The following is a 13,082-nucleotide window of genomic DNA, read 5'->3' on the forward strand; positions in this document are numbered from 1 at the left end:
GAGCACAGAGGGGGGGCTGTTTCTGGCTATATAGGATTATATTCTTAACAGTTCTAAGTTACATGACCTAATACATTATATTCTAAAGGGGCAATAATAATAATAAATCTAAACATTTAACAATCTAGAAGAAGAAGAAGAAGAAGAAGAAGAAGAAGAAATCTAAACACTTTAAGTTGTGGGGAACAAATTATGGGGAGTCACTTCCATTTGGGGGAATCATTTTCAATACATTAATATGTTATCCCTACAATACAACACCATCATCTGAATTCTGCTTGAAGAATAACCACTTTTCACTGTGTGTGAACCTATGTTAACAAAAAAAAAAAAAAAAAAAAAAAAAACTTTTATTACCTCAACAATTTAACAGTTTTATATTAATAGTGATGTTACTTGCCTGACTTCACAAAGTCATAAAGATGACGACAAAGTCAGACTTACTATACCACTCATTTCATTTTAGGCTGATAAACCGATTTATGACACAGTTGGGAAAGCTATCCACAGGAGCAGGCAATGCAATAGCAAAATAATTAACAAACAAATACCATCACATATACGCTATCTATATTCTGGTCAAATAACAGAATGGGGAAGGTAGAGGGAATATTATGCAGTTAGACGTGAAGTCAAAAGCATTTTTAAGTTTACAGAACTGCCTTACATCCAGCTTAATTTGTGGCTGTAAAATTATTACCAAAACAATTAACTACTGTACAAATACATTTAAAAAAAGAAGGTTCTAAAGAAAGTTAAACACATGCCAAATCTTCAAGTAATTTAATAAAAGCCATTTCCCTCTTTAATAAACTATTTACAGAATGAACAAGGGTTATAGCTCAAGGTTTAAAATAAAACTTAAAATACCCACACCTGACATGTTTCAATTCAAGACACCTGCTTCAGAATCTCTGTAGTGTTTTTCTTATTGTCATCAACATTTATAACACTATAGAGTAGTTATCCCTATTACAAAACAGTTTGCAGTTAAAACAAAGAACTACCAAGAAAGTACAATATTCAGTAACTGACATTTACTGCACTGGCCTTGGACTTCTAATCTTCACCAGACAGGCACACAATTCAATCCATCAGCTCATAAAGGTGTGCTTTTTTAACCTCTAAAACAGATGGGATTGGCTAGAAATGTCTAGCATGTCAAACTGCTAATCACTGTTGCCCTTTGCACAAAATAACCCACTTAAATTGAGGCATGGCTGCACTGTAACCGACATTAGTCTGTGGGAAACCCATTTAACTGTCACATACTCCTGCCACTCCTGCTCTCCCTTAATTAAGCCTAATGCCTTATGCTTTGACCTTTTGTTCTAGCCTATTAACCCTATCGCGTACAAGTTCAAATATGCTAAACTAAAAACTTTGCTATAAAATATTAAACGCCAAGTTACTGAAAGCATAAGGGCTTTTTTTTTTGTTAACCCAAAGGTTATAGACATCCTATTGCCAAATTTATTTGGCATGCAAAATGGCAGTGATGTAAGGGTTAAATCCTAGAAGATACTGCATAACGATTAACTGAAAACACTAAACATCACTCAGAAAAATACTGTTTCTTTCTCTTCTGCACTAAAGTACAGTATACACCCTAGAATAAAAAGGTCACTGGATTAGTACATTATTTTTTTTAAACTTCAATGTTTCCTCTCATCCTCCAACCTCTCATCCTCCCTCATCCCCATTCTTAGCAATGTTTTTAAATTAAAAAAACTGCCATCAGAATGGATTATACTATGCATGATCGCTTACGGGCTTCACCACTCAAACAAGCTATTATATTTTTGGACAACATCAGTTTCTCCTAACTGATGGCAAGGTTCTGTCAATCCTTGCTCTAACTGGGTAGTACCTTACTCTTCCAATAGCATTCATGACATCAGTTTCATTACATGCAGAGTAAGATTCTGCTTACCTCCCAATTGGTAGACTATAGCCTTAAAAAAAGATTAATTGCAACATCTTTAAGGTAGGGACTCCCATCCTTTTCCACTTCTCAACCCTCTTTCCTACAACAGACCATTCCAGATGAGATGTATCTGGGGCTCACCCCTCTTTCAGCAATATGTTAATGGACTCCCCTCTCATTTAGTATCATGATTTGCAGTCCACAGGTTGAAAGCTCTTGCTTTAAGGAATAAATCTGTTCTAGCAGACAGGATGATTGCTATTTCTCAGGAGAGATTCAAATCTCACCCAGCTGATTAGCAGAGCAACCATAACAAGGTTTTGAGTTTCCACTGTGGTGTACAGTCGCACATACCTTGTGTACATAAATTTATTCCACACCTAGATGGAAGAGATTAGAGGGAACATTGAAGTGCAAAAAAACAAAAAAAAAACAAAAAACAAATCCAATGACAAAAACAAGTGTTTGGTTCTAATTCAAGAGGCAGTTTCAGTATGGAATGCAGCACAACAGTTTGCAACAGCTTGTAAGGTAAGCTTGTGTAATGAAATAGGCTGAATGCACCAATAGGTGTACAAATTTTGTAACAGAGAACTTGGGCCACCTACTCAAAAGTAGCATTGGTCTGGATGAACAGAGGGGGGAAAAAGCAATTTTAAATATATCAGGATATCTGCTTTGCATAAACAGCTAATAAATATTCCCTCAAGTTTACAGAATAGTTACCTTTTATGACAAGCTGAAATATGTAATGCAAGACACTTATTACTGTTTACATTGCTAGATCCCATGAAGGAAATATATTTTTTGTGCTGTACAAAAACACATTCTTTAAAAATAAAGTACAGATGTTTGAAGAAAGCCTATTGTAGATAATATTTATGATGTGATCTATCCCTAAAAAGATACTCTTCCATTAAGCACAATACAGTACTGCATAAAGAATAGAACTATCATCTATTGTTGACTACAAGTTTAAAGTGGCCAATTAAACCCATAGGTTTTAATTGTAAAAGTTTGTAACTGTGGTTTTGAGGTCAGCCAAAGTCACGTAACTGACTTTACAACAATCTTGATTACCAAAATTAAGAAATACTAGAGCAAGTCAAGAGACCATCCTCTATGATTTTCTGAATGGTCAAATGCAACTAACTGTAGAATCATGCACTGGGGCCAGGTCTACACCAAAAAGTTTAACCAGCTAGGTCTATTAGGGCCGTGAAAAACACCGGCTTCCCTTCTTCCCCCTCCCCCCCAAGCAACAGTTAATCCAATGTTTACCAACAACTTTCAGATTTTCTAGCGATTTATCCCTGCACATACCATATAAGTTCAGATGTTCTCAAACTGTAGTACATACACCACTGGCAGTATCTGGGCTGCAGTCAGGTGGTACAAGGACTGGTTTAGCAGAATAAGAATACATTATAAACACATTGATTAGAAGTTGATAAGCCAAGTACTTTTCAGTTTTCAGGTTGGTATGATTGGTCTTATAATTAGAGGACTGCTCTGTTACAGCTTTTTTTTGTTTATATGGCAAACTAATCCCCTAAAAGTACAGAATATAAAACAGATTCTCCTGCAACCACTCCCTCTCCAATAATTTCATTTTTCTTTTATGATCTTGTTCTGCAAATACACATGCAAATAGTGCTACTGAATTCAGTAGGCAAGTGTGTAAAGTTACTCACATGCGTAAGCGTTTGCCTGCTTTCAGGGGAGCCAACAGCCTCATTGGGCAAGGTGAGGAAGGGGCCAGCTTGGCACTCCTAGAAGGGGCAGAAGAGGTGAGGCCATAGGCAATCAAGCCTTTAGTGCTGCCTGGACTGCGGCATGCCCCTCGCTGTCTGGAGTGCACTGCATGATGCTCTAGTGGCAATTGAAAGGGCCCAATCCTCCAGGAACCACTGCTGCCAGTAGCAGCTATGACCAGAATCCCCAGGCCTTGTTAAAAATTTCTAGGCCCCAGGGCAATTGCTCCTCAACACTTTGTGACCATGGGCCAACCTGCTTTATGGCCAATGCTACAATCTTTGGACAAGGCTAAATGGCTGATTCCCTTATACCAAAGGGAAATCGGGACAAAAGTTAGCAGATATCCACAAACTGACAGTGGTAATAAGTCTATAAACCATAAGTAAGACTCAAACTTGAAGGTCAGAAGGGACCATTATGATCATCTAGTCTGATCCCCTGCACAATGCACAGAATCTTACCTACACACTCCTGGAATAATCCTCTCACCTAGATCTCAGATATTGAAGCCTTCAAATAGTTTAAAGACCGCAAGATGCAGAGAATCCTCCATGTGATCTGTGCCCCATTCTACAGAGGAAGGCGAAAAACCTCCAGGGCCTCTGCCAATCTACCCTGGAGGAAAATTCCTTCCCGACCCCAAATATGGTAATCAGCTGAACCCTGAACATGTGAGCAAGACTCACCAGCCAGACACCCAGGAAAAGTTCTCTATAGTAACTCCTATCACTACTCCATTGACGTATTTACCAATAGAGAATATACATTAACCATTCCAAAGTACCAGTCACTTTCCATAGAAGCTCAACTGTCTCATCTTACATATGTTGTGGGGCTGGGCTCATTTTATAGGAGGTTAAACAAACATTCTTAAACTTCTGTTTTTTTCCTCTCCCACTCTTAAAAAAAAAAAAAAGTATCAAAACCATTTCCTGGAAGATTTTAAGGCCAATAAACCAGTTCCCTCCCTCTCTCCCTCCCCCCACAAAATTCAATAGTACCCAAAAACATGATTTCTGCCTTTTGAGGGTGTATTAAAAAAAAAAAAAAGCAGCTCCATTTCTTGCTTTGGAGAGTTTTCTCTTCAAAAATAGATAACTTTAAGACGTACTGTATAATTCTAACATTGAAAGTATATAATAGAAAGTCAGACTTTTTTTTTTAAAATTAATGACAGTCCAAGTAGTTAACCCAAAGAAAACGTTTACCTTCAAACTGGTCCCAACTGGGAAGCCTATTCTTCAGAATCCCAAGGATGCATTTGTTCTCCAGAACAATTCCATGCTTGATCTGTAGGGGGGGGGGGAAGAAAACAAGATTGTGAGTGTATGCAGAAACTGTTCTCTATCCCAGCACCTAGGTTTTGGTTTATTGTTAGGGAGGTAACACTTCACCGGGTGCGTTAACATTTGCAGCTTAAGTTTATATCAGGAAAATAAACATTACTTTGAACTTCAGAAAGTTAGGCCTCTCAGACAGCACTACCGTTGAAGTGAACACAGAAAAATGTATTACCCAACTACTTGGAAAGTGTATTTTCAAGATCACTGTTCTTACATGAAACAAAATACAGGACTATGTAGCACTTTAAAGACTAACAAGATGGTTTATTATTCATGTGTGTTCATTTTTTTAAATTGTATCCTTTGGTATATATGGTTGTGACTATTTTCTTCCACTATTTGATCTGAGGAAGTGGCTCTGGCCCACGAAAGCTCATCATCTAATAAACCATCTTGTTAGTCTTTAAAGTGCTACATAGTCCTGTATTTTGTTTCAGCTACACCAGACTAACACGGCTACATCTCTATCACTGTTCTTACATGGATACGATAGTTTTGAACTTTGAATGCAAAGACAATAATTCTTTGATTTTTTTTTTAAAACTTGGACTTGCTATATTATGATTGTGACATAACACTTGAGAGTCACTTCCAAAAAAATACTTCGGTCATGATTTCTGAAAAGGACCCATATTAAAATTAACATAACAAGGAAACTATCAGGCCATAGCAGAACCTGTTATGCAATATACATCATACTGTACATCCTAAAAATTCTAAAGATTGGGGGGGAAAAAAGACAGGAAGTTCCTCTGTGGAGGGGCTGAGCGATCAGAATGCAGGCTGCCCTGGGGTCAGGGGACTACTTGAGCCCCCTCTCCCCACAGCAGCTTGGGGCCAGGTGAGAAGGGTCTCTTTGTGGCCACTGCAGCTCTAGCAGGGACAGCATGTTCCCCAGCTGGGGCAGGTCCATCTGCCCCTTCTGCTCCCCAGCCAGAATGAGGAATACTTGCAAACTGTGCACTTTCTTCTTGCTCCCTGATGAAGGGGAACTGTCCGCAACGTACAAATTGGGGCTGGGGAAGCTTCAGCTCTTCCCCACTAAATGGCACATAGGAGAGTGGGAAGATCCAGGATAGGGCAGTCCCAGATGGGTGGCCATGCCCCTATCCAGCCCCTTTTACCTGCCTAGTGATCCTGTCTCTTTTCTGTATGGTTTTATGAGAGACAATTGCATTCCAGGCGCATCCCATTTTCCCAGCACACCAAATCTTTACCTTGCTTTAAGATATAATAAGAGGAAGCTATGTTCCAAATTTGGTGGTCCTAAGTCTTACCGGATAGGTGCAGTTCTTGAACAAACACACACTCTCAAATACAGAGTAATTTTTTTAAATCTGCTGCTCCCACAGCTGTCACTATTACCATGCCTTAATAGACCAATAGAGCTGTACGTGTGTAACTCTTAAATCTGGACTTCTGTTTTAACCAATTACCACTCTGAGATTACCTTTTAAAGCTGGGGGGGACTTGTTATCACCTACATGCCTTCAACTGCACCCTGAGGAGAACAAGTAGCCAGCCAGCTTAGAGACCTGAGCATCTGTGCTGGGTGTTCACAACAGTTCCATCTACTGTAGAGACAACCAGCTTTAATGTTCACCAGTTAAACAAGCTTCCAGATGAACTTCCAAGGAATTCTAAAGATAGTTTTAACAATGTTACCTAACCAGGGGCAATCAAGTTGCAAACTTATCACAAGGGTCATTGTCCAAGAGAAGCACAGTCAAAGCCTCCCGGTCAGTTACAGATAAACCGGATGCCCTCTGGACAACTGCTGTCACCCAAAAATCCTTAAGGGCCACCATACTATAAATCTTTTTTGGAAAAAACAGCTAACTATCCTCAAATAATACATCGCTTACATGTTCCCCAAGTACACAAAAAGCTATCTGGCCTCACTAAAAACAGAAATAAGTCCCCATTTTGTAAATTTTAATTAGGTTATCATTGCAGTCGGAGTCAAGAGTCTCTCTCACTTCATTTTCACTTCAAGTGCACAGAGGACAGAGAAGTGAGCATAATGGTAATTTTTATTAATGTATTAATCATAGTAACATCATCCACTTCTCTCACAACAAACCATTACGACTCACAAAATTGAGGAAAAGGGGTAAGACAGGAGAGGGAAGCAATGCTTCTTTAGAGGATTTTCATTTTTGCAGATCTTAGTGCTCAGCAAGATATTTTCTTCAATATATATTTTTTTTAAATCTAAACACGCTTCTTCTGTATTGCCATTCCTTGTTCCATGTAATCATTGGGGGAAAAACCCCACCACTATACAAAGCAAAACACTTTCTTATTAAATGTATTTCTCTCACTTCATTTCACTCCTCAAAAATAGATATGTTTAAGGAAAGCCAGAATACTGTACTTCACATAAGATTTTTTTTTTTTTAATTCAGGAAGATCAACTTCAAAGAATCTCATCGGAGACAGAAGACAGGCATTCTTCCAAATAGGCAGCAGCTCCTGGCTCTATTCTGATTATGTCTAGAACAAAACTTCTTTTTCTTCTGTTGTAGACACAGACACATTTAGAAATAAAATATACATATAAAAATTGAGAACATGTCGTCTTTTTCAAAGTCAAACTAATTAAATAACGCCCTCCTTATAAAAAGAAATAGGTCCCAACATCAATTTACATTCCTCCATAAAAGACAAGTTAGTTTCTTTGGCCAGAGGCTAGACAGCAAGATGTGACCTCTTTCTCCTCTGAAGTTTGCCTCCTCTACAAATTCTTAACTTGCCTCTTGCTTCCTTTACCAGGAAGCCTAGGTGTGTCATACTCTAAACGAGGGGCAAGAAAACACCAAATAGTATTATTCCTGGAATCCAAGTACCACAGTTCTGTCCACAATGCTATGGGGCTTTCCATAAACAAATGAGAAGTGTTAAACCTTATGGCTAGTCCTGATGACTTTCCAGTGACTGTACTACGCTGCGTCTGCCCAGTGGTTCATTTAGCCCACTGTATTGGCTACTATCAGAAAACAATGCCAAGAGCCTGATGGGATGAATGGACCAGGTAACCATCAAATGATCGACACCCTCTCATACACTTCCAGCTTCTGGCAGACGGAGGTTATGCAACCCAAAGCATGAGGTTGCATTCCTGATTATCATGGCTAACAGTCACTGATCGATGGGTCTTCCATGAACGTATCTGTTTTGAATCCACATATTTCAGATTTCACTGCATCTCCTAGCAATGGAGTTCCACAGATTGAATGTGTGTTGATTTCTTTGTTTTTAAGACTGCTGCCTACTAATTTCCTTGGGTAATCCAGAGTTCTTGTATTATTGGAAGGGGTAAATAACACTTCCTTATTCACCTGCTCCACAGTCATTATTTTATAGACCTCATATCACACCACCCCTTCACTACCTTGTTCCAACTCCCAGTCTTTTTAACGTCTCAAATGGAATACCCCCTAATTATTTTATTACCTTTTTCCATACTTTTCCTCCTCATTTCTAATATATTTGAGATTGGAGCAACCATAAACAGCATCTTTCCTGGGCAAGGCTACTGTGTGAAATGCAGTTCAACAGGCTCGCTTGGAGCACATTTAGACATATGTTCAATCACATAAAACAAATTGAGCTCATAATCTGACAGCTCCCCGTACAGAACTAAGTATAGGTTGAACCTCTCTAGTCCAGCACCCTCGGAACCTGACCAGTTCCTGTGGTCCAGTAAACTTTCTTGTTTGGAGGTCAATATTGTGTAGCAGCAATACCAACACATCCAGTGCTCATTGGGCTGCTAGAAGACATTTAGTTCTAATTTACCCCTAAACAGCACAGAGCACTGAGAGCTAGGACTCGTGGCTGTAAACAAAGTTTATGGGATTGTGGGAAACTTAGCCAGATGTCGACTTTTTGTGGCTGTAGCCAACTAAAATCATTCCAGATAATGAAATGTTCAGACCAGAGAGTTCTGGACTAAAGAGGTTCAACCTGTACTATCTATATCCTCCCTGATGAGGTCAGAAAAGCACCTCTCAAAAATCTCCACTGACGGAGATTCCACAGCCACCCTCACAAAGTTTTTCCTAACGTACAACCAAAGTTACCCTTGCTGTAATGTAAGCCGATTGCTTCTTGTCCTAGCATAAGAGGATAAGGAGAGCAATTCTCCTTTTGTGTGACAATCTTTTATGTCCCCCTCTCAGTTTTCCCTTCTCCAGACTAAACAAACCCAATTTGTCCAGTCTTCCCTCATAGAATATGTTTTCTAGACCTTTAAGCATTTTTGTTAATCTGCTCTGTACCTGGACCTTCTCTAAATTTGCCCACCTCTTTCCTGAAATATGATGTCCAGAATTGAACACCATCCTCTAGCTGAGGCTTAATCAGAACAGAGTAGAGAAGAATTACTTTTTGTGTCTCTTACAACACATCACAGAATATTTGTAACACTATTGTGCAAAAAAACAAACAAACACACATTGTTCACTCACAGTTAATTCATGAGCCACTATGTCCTCCCAGATCACTCTCTTCAGCACTACTTATTATGCATTTTTTCCCATTTGTGCAACTGATTATGCCTTCCATAGTGGGGTGTTTTCCATCTGTCCCTATTCAATGTCATCCTATTTACATCAGACCATCTCCCCAGTTTGCCCAAACCATTTTGAATTTTAAATCCTATCCTCCAAAATACTCGCAAAAAGCCCACCCCGCAAGCTTGGTATCATCAGCAAACTTTATAAATGCGCTCTCTCTCTCATCAGTGATTTAGAGAATGGCAATGTTGAACAGAATTGGACCCACAACTTATCCCTCCCCCCCATCATCTCCTGTTGGTGAGCCTGCCCACAAGGAATTGCCCTGGGGCCTGGAAATTCATGGAGGCCCAGAGCTCTCAGAGGCCACCAGAACCCCAGGCTTCTTTGAATTGCTGCTGAAGTGCGGCTCCACATGGCTCTGAAGGCTGAGGGGTGGTGTCCGCTAAGGTCTAGACAGCGCTATGGGCTGACTGCCCTCAGCCCTGTTCCTTCCACCCCTTTTGAGGGCGCAGATTGTGTCCCCCCCCCACACACCTGGCCCTGGGGCCCATGGTTGTTGTTGGTCCCGCTGCCTGCTGTACCCTACTGGTTATTCCCCTCATGCTTGATGGTTAGCTGCTGCTAACTACTCTCTAGGAAAGAACCAATTATCCATTCACCTAAGTTGTATTTCCCCAGTTTGTTCATGAGGTCACATAAGACAATATCAATGTTCCTGAAATCCTATTTAAGATTTCTAGAAACCTTCTTTTGCCAGACTACATCACTTTGCAAAAAGAACAAAAAATGTATCTTCAAGGACAATGTGATAAGCCATTAGCTAGCAAGCCTGTGTCTTCCTTTTAACTGATCTCATATTAAGCAGAAACTAAGGGGAAATAAGATCAGTATTTCAGTTCACTCAGGTTTTAACTCCATGACGACCTATAGTGAACCTCTGTTGTTGTTTTAAATCAATTTTTCCCCTTCATGTCATTTACAGAATAAGATACAACATAAAACAGTCAACAAAGTCAACATTTAAATAAACCATTCAAGCTTACTAAATGGCGACACTCATCACTTATTACTTCTTTACTTAGTACAGGTTTTAGTATCATAATAATAAATCTATACGTTCTGACCTCCCCCCAGTTGAAGATGGTTCTTAAAAAAAAATTAAAAATTTCCCTCTGAAGATGTATGCATCATAATGGATTCAAGTAACCTTTACAATTACTTGCACATAAGTATGTATACTGAACTTACAAGTTAACTGTTTCTGTCAGTTAAACATCAATTGTAAGTCTTGTCTCAGATTGTACAAGGAGGGAATGCTGATAAGTTAACAAGTTTCAGAGCACAGCAAGGCAGCAGAAACCCTTTATTTGCTCTGAATTTAGATACCCTGCAACAGAGCGCATTGCCTGAGATGTCAACTCTAGTTCTAGCAATTTTGCTGTTTTAATATGTCTTTATAAAATTCACTTTACAGCAATAGTTTCCCCTTAAATTATATTAGATGAACCACAAAACAGCTTCACCTCCAACTTTCGTAAGTGTCACATTCCAGCTTCTAGTACAACAACCTTTAAGACAGCAACTAACTTTTTTTTTTAAATGAGGCTTTGCATCATAAACACAAGGACAGATTACACACACACACACACACACACACCTTTTCAGAAGTATTTTTTTCTTAAATCAAGTTTTGTGTTGCGTTACGATCCTCTGCAAATTCTATAAAGCTGATAAATATATATTGCCATGACTCAGTGAAATTCTAACTGGTTTTGATATTCAGTTGCTAGCACTCAGGCCAAATACCCACAAAATACCCCAGAATTAAATAAAACTCTCTTATGGAAAGGTATCTTGTCACAACAGAGCGAAAGAAGTAATAGAATGAATCAACAGCATACGAGCTTCTCTAACGCTGAATCATTCCCAAAGTCTGAAACTCCATAGTTCTTAAAACATCATCTGCATGTGTGGAGTATTTCCAGTACCACCATTGTGTTTTTAATTAAAAACATAACAAAAATGCACACCACCACTCTCCAGGGAGAGAAACAGTATGCTGTGCAACACAGTACAGTGCAGGAAGGTGTCTGACTGCATAAACCTAATTTATTACCCAATGCCCCAAAAGCACATTTATGTACATTTTGGTTTGTTCAAAGTAGCGTTACTAATTGAGAGGAACAAGAAAAACCCACAATCACTCTAATTTAATAGGGGAGAAAAGGCAACCTTGAAGAGGTTTAGAGACACTAAGTCTGTATGTGGCAATACATACTAAAATACCAGCCTCTGGCTTTAAAAGGGAAAGAAGAAATGCCCCCAAAGGGCTGCACGTCATGGAAGTTAAATGGTGAGAAAGCAACTTTTGGCGCGGGTGGGGGAAGCGCTGTGGGACATAAGCAGGTGGGGTCAAGGGGGCGGGGGTCCTCCTAGCCTACTATAAAGTATAGGCGCCTTTGGCAGGGGAGATGAGGAATGACTAACAAGATGGGGAGCATAGGGAAGCATGGCCTTGCCGGCTACCGTGCAAGCAAGAGGCGGCGACAGATCGAGGAGGGAGGGGGAATTGTGAGCAGCCTGGTCTAATGCTTCGGGGGCCCAGGGTTCGTTTCCCCAGCCCCGCGGAGCTGCTGCAAGTGCAGCTCCCGCGCAGGGAGTTGGCGCTGCCAGAGCCCTTCAGCCGGGCAGTGGCCGGAGGAAGCGGGAGTCTCTCGGGGGCTGCGGGGCGAGTGGGGCGGCCACAAACTTTGCCACGATCCCTGCCCCCAAGCCGCAATCTGGGGCCAAACTTTTCGCTTCCTTCCTGCGCCCGAGGCAAACAGCTGGGGGGGGGGGGGGGGGGAGGGTTGTCACCGGAAACAATCCCTCCCTGCCCAGCCAGCAGCAGCGCCCGCTCTGCGGCCACCCCGCATTGTTCCCAGCCGCCCGCCCGCCTCCCACCCTCCCCAGCTCGGCCGGGCTCAGCCGCGCGCACTCACCGCCGCCGCCAGCCCGGCGCTCCTCCGGCCCGGGCTGCGCGTCCCTCTCCCGCCTGCAGAGCCGAGCAGCGGCAGCAGCGCCCCGGCGAGGACTCCTCTAGGGCCGGGCTCCGGGGAGCATTCCTAGGGCAGGGGGCGGCGAGCTGGGGGGCAGCAGCGGGGACGGGGGAGTGAGTCTCCCGTCTGGCTGCACCTCAAGCTGGGCAGCCGCCTTTGCCAGGCAGCGCGCACACACACACCGCTCGCTCGCTCGCTGCCTGCCCTCCGCCCCGGCTCGCTCTGCTGCAATGGCTGTGAGGCTGACTTTCATCCTCCCCTCCCTCTCCACCCAGCTGAGCGCAGCCCAGTCCCTCCCCTCTCCATGCCGCTCAGCTCCTCGGCCAAGTTTCTGCTTAACCCTTTCCTGGCCCCTCCCGCCTCAGCGACGGAGGTAACAGAGCAAGGGAAACTGCTCCCCCCTCCCCCCTTCTCAAGCTGGCTCTCTTGGCCTCAGGGAGACTTGTGGACGACTAGGTGGTAAATATCTCCCAGCATATCAGTCTGGCTTGAA

At 41.7% G+C, this 13,082-nt stretch overlaps 2 protein-coding genes across 5 annotated transcripts in view; both read right to left on the reverse strand.

The window, feature by feature from the left end:
* Nucleotides 1-12,588, reverse strand: part of SAMSN1 (SAM domain, SH3 domain and nuclear localization signals 1) — a 396,747-nt gene extending 384,159 nt beyond the window's left edge. The window contains exons 1-2 of the mRNA XM_075909843.1: nt 12,533-12,588; nt 4,894-4,975 (exon numbers count right to left, since the gene is read on the reverse strand). The gene's annotated coding sequence lies outside the window, so the exon portion shown is untranslated. The remainder of the gene's footprint in view (nt 1-4,893; nt 4,976-12,532) is intronic.
* The window catches only part of NRIP1 (nuclear receptor interacting protein 1), a 101,390-nt gene extending 88,801 nt beyond the window's left edge, over nt 1-12,589 (reverse strand). The window contains exons 1-3 of one of the 4 annotated variants that reach the window (XM_075909840.1): nt 12,533-12,587; nt 4,894-4,975; nt 3,622-3,699 (exon numbers count right to left, since the gene is read on the reverse strand). The gene's annotated coding sequence lies outside the window, so the exon portion shown is untranslated. Of the gene's footprint in view, nt 1-3,621; nt 3,700-4,893; nt 4,976-12,532 lie in introns of all 4 variants that reach the window. The other 3 variants (XM_075909838.1, XM_075909841.1, XM_075909839.1) reach the window with 3 other exon arrangements.
* Nucleotides 12,590-13,082: the final 493 nt, after the last annotated feature.

Source organism: Pelodiscus sinensis, chromosome 1, assembly GCF_049634645.1.
Source record: "Pelodiscus sinensis isolate JC-2024 chromosome 1, ASM4963464v1, whole genome shotgun sequence".
In the NCBI taxonomy this organism is placed as follows: domain Eukaryota; kingdom Metazoa; phylum Chordata; order Testudines; family Trionychidae; genus Pelodiscus; species Pelodiscus sinensis.